Source organism: Canis lupus, chromosome X (assembly GCF_003254725.2).
Source record: "Canis lupus dingo isolate Sandy chromosome X, ASM325472v2, whole genome shotgun sequence".
NCBI lineage: Eukaryota > Metazoa > Chordata > Mammalia > Carnivora > Canidae > Canis > Canis lupus.
The window spans coordinates 93729580-93733047 of NC_064281.1; the positions used below are offsets into that span (position 1 = coordinate 93729580).

The 3468-nt window shown below is 38.8% G+C and overlaps 1 pseudogene; it reads left to right on the forward strand.

The window, feature by feature from the left end:
* Positions 1–295: 295 nt before the first annotated feature.
* Positions 296–773, forward strand: LOC112649091 (40S ribosomal protein S23-like; annotated as a pseudogene).
* Positions 774–3468: the final 2695 nt, after the last annotated feature.

Genomic DNA, 3468 nt, shown 5'->3' on the forward strand with positions numbered 1-3468 from the left:
GAAACCATTACATCCTTGTTAGAATGACAATATAAAAATTTGCAATACCAAATGTCGTTTAGCATACTAAGCAACAGGGACTCTCATTACTGGTCAGAACACAGCATGTCCACCCATAGAGGAAGTGAATTTCTCAGTTTCATACAAAGTACTGTCAATCTGACCGTATGATCTGTCATTTGTACTTCTATTTACCCTGTTTACCTAAAAACTTAGGTCTGTTCAAAAACCTGTGTGTTGGTGGCTCCTTCCTGCCCTGCTTCTCTCTTTTGCTCAGGCCCTTGGCTCTGGGAGGATGGGCAAATATCATGGTCTCCATACACCCAGGAAGATCCACAGCCACTGTCGAGACAGAAGTGGCATGATAAACAGTACAAGAAAGTCGATTTGGGCACAGTCCTGAAGCCCAACCCTTTTGGAGGCGCTTCTCATGCAAAAGGAATTGTATGGGAAAAAGTAGGGGTTGAATCTAAACAACCAAATTCTGCCTTCAGGAAGTGTGTCAGGGTCCAACTGATAAGAATGGCAAAAAAAAAAAAAAAAAAAAAAAAAAAAAAAAAAATCACAGCCTTTGTACCCAATGATGGTTGTTTGAATTTTATTGTTGGAAATGATGAGGTTCTGGTTACTGGATTTGGTCCCTAAGGTGATGTTGTCGGTGATATTCCTGGAGTTCTCTTTAAGGTTGTCAAAGTAGCCAATGTCTCTCTTTTGGCTTATACAAAGGCAAGAAGGAAAGACCAAGATCAGAAGTTTTGATGGTGAAAACGTGACAATAAATTTTCATATACAAAAAAAGAAAACCCCACAAAACACCTGAGTTTCAATAGTCACAGTCTTTTTATTCATTATTTGCAAAAAGTAAAATCAATACAGATACCCCTCAATATGTGCATAGATAAATGAACAATGGTATATTCCTAAGGTGGAATATTATTCAGTGATACGAAGAACTGACCCATTCAGCTGTGAAAAGATATGGGTGGATCTTAAATGCATACTACTTAGCTAAAGAAATAATTGTGCAAATGTAACATATATGTTGTATGGTTCCAGCTAATATGACGTTCTGGAAGATGCAAAACTACAGCATTCCAGAGGGAAGAGGAGAGGTTGGATTAGATGCAGCACGGAGGAATTTGGGGGGTTCTGAAATTACCCTGTAAGATATCGAAATGGTGGACAGTTCATTTTTGCTTTTTTCACAACACATAGAACCATACAACAGAGAGTTAAATTTAATGTAAATGCAAATTGTGTTCTCAGTTAATAATCTATAAGTAGTGGTTCCTTAATTATAGTAAATGTAACACACTAATGTAAGATGTAAATAGTTTGGGAAATTGTAAGGTACAATTAATGAGAACTTTGTGTTATTTGCTTATTTATTTTGTAGTATACTTTATTTATTTATTTATTTATTTTTTAATTTTTATTTATTTATGATAGTCACAGAGAGAGAGAGAGAGAGGCAGAGACACAGGCAGAGGGAGAAGCAGGCTCCATGCACCGGGAGCCTGACGTGGGATTCGATCCCGGGTCTTCAGGATCGCGCCCTGGGTCAAAGGCAGGCGCCAAACCGCTGCGCCACCCAGGGATCCCTGTAGTATACTTTAAAAACTGTATGGTATTTTATGGGAAAACACAGACAAGTTTGTTTAAGGTTGCTAATGTTACAGTGTTTCTGGATGTGATGGAGAAAGCGAAACTTTTTCATGTGCCTGCCATGTCCAGAAAATCATGACAGAACGTCAGATATCACCATTGAAATGTGACAGGAGAGTTGATTTTGTAAAGGTACCAATGACTTTGAGAATATATTTCTTTCATGTATATTGAAGTCCCGATCTTGATAGAGTTACCACCTTATTTTTTGACTGTGTCAGTGTTCGAAGTATTTTCTTTTTTTGGATGTGGGTTGTGATAGGACATGATCTCGATAGTGACATGCCAGGTTGTCAGTTTCAATTCAATTGATTTTTATTGATTTATTTTATAGATCTAGAGAGCGCTGAGAGCAAGATGGAGAAGGAATGCCAGGAGGGGTAAAGGGAGAGAATCTTTCACGCAGACTCCCTGCAGAGTGCGCAGTTGATGCAGCCTCCATCCCTTGACTCATGAGATCATGACCTGAGCCAAAATCAAAAGTAGGGGGCTTCTGGGTGGCTCAGTGGTTGAGTATCTGCTTTCAGCCCAGGGTGTGATCCTGGAGTCCCAGGATCAAGTCCTACATCGTATTCCCTGCATGGAGCCTGCTTCTCCCCCTGCCTATGTCTCTGCCTCTCTCTTTCTGTGTCTCTCATGAAGAAATAAATAAAATATTAAAAAGAAAGAAATACAGAATTGGGAATTTGGATAAAAGATCATGTCTCTGTATAAAGGCAACAGGATAGAGAGGCTGCATTGGCCATGTTGAAAAAGACAAAAATAATGTTAGGCCTGATAAATATCAACATGAGAAAAGAAAGCAAAGTGCTTTATATAATCGAACATTTTTGTCTCAATGGGCATACCTGCATTTTTTGTGCTTTACAGATACTTTATTGTGTTTCATAGATACTGCATATTTTACAAATTGAAGGTTTGTGGCAACCCTGCATTGAACAAATCTATTGGCACCATCTTTCCAGAGCATTTGCTTACTTTGTGTCTCCGTGTCACATTTGGTAATTCTCATAATGATGAAAATTTTAAAATACTGTATTTTTATGGTGATCTGTGATCAGAGATTTCAACTCAACTGAAAACTCAGTGAGCTTTTTTTTTAGCAATAAAGTATTTTAAAATTAAGATATGTACATTGTTTTTTAAACACACTGCTATTGTGCGCTTAATAGACCACAGTATATTATAAACATAACTTTTATATGCACCAGGAAATCAAAAAACTTATTTGACTCACTTTCTTGTGATATTTATTTTATGCAGTGGTCTGAACCAAACCCATGATATGGCCAAGGTATTCTGTATAAGGAAAACCTGCTCTCCTGCTCTTCCTATTCAGATCACCTGTGAAGCTGATGCCATAGAGAAGCTATTTGGGCCTCCCAGGTAATCCACTTGCCTTTCTCACTAGACGATATTAGTCTTTTTTTTTTTTTTTTTTTTAAGATTTTACTTTTGGGGCACCTGGGTGGCTCAGTTGGTTAAGCATCCAACTCTTGATTTCGGCTAAGGTCCATTATCTCAGGGTGATGAGATGGTCCATTATCTCAGGGTCATGAGATTGAGGCCCACCCGAGGCTCCATGCTGGGCATATAGGCTGCTTAAGATTCTCTCTCTCTCTCTCTCTCTCTCTCTCTCTCTCTCTCTCCCCCCCCTCTGCACACCACCCAACCCCAGCACACTCTGTCTCACTCTCTCAAAAAAAAAAAAAAAGATTTTATTTTTAAGTAATCTCTACACCCAACATGGGGCTCAAACTCACAACCCCAAGATCAAGAGTCATATGCTCCAGCAACTGAGCC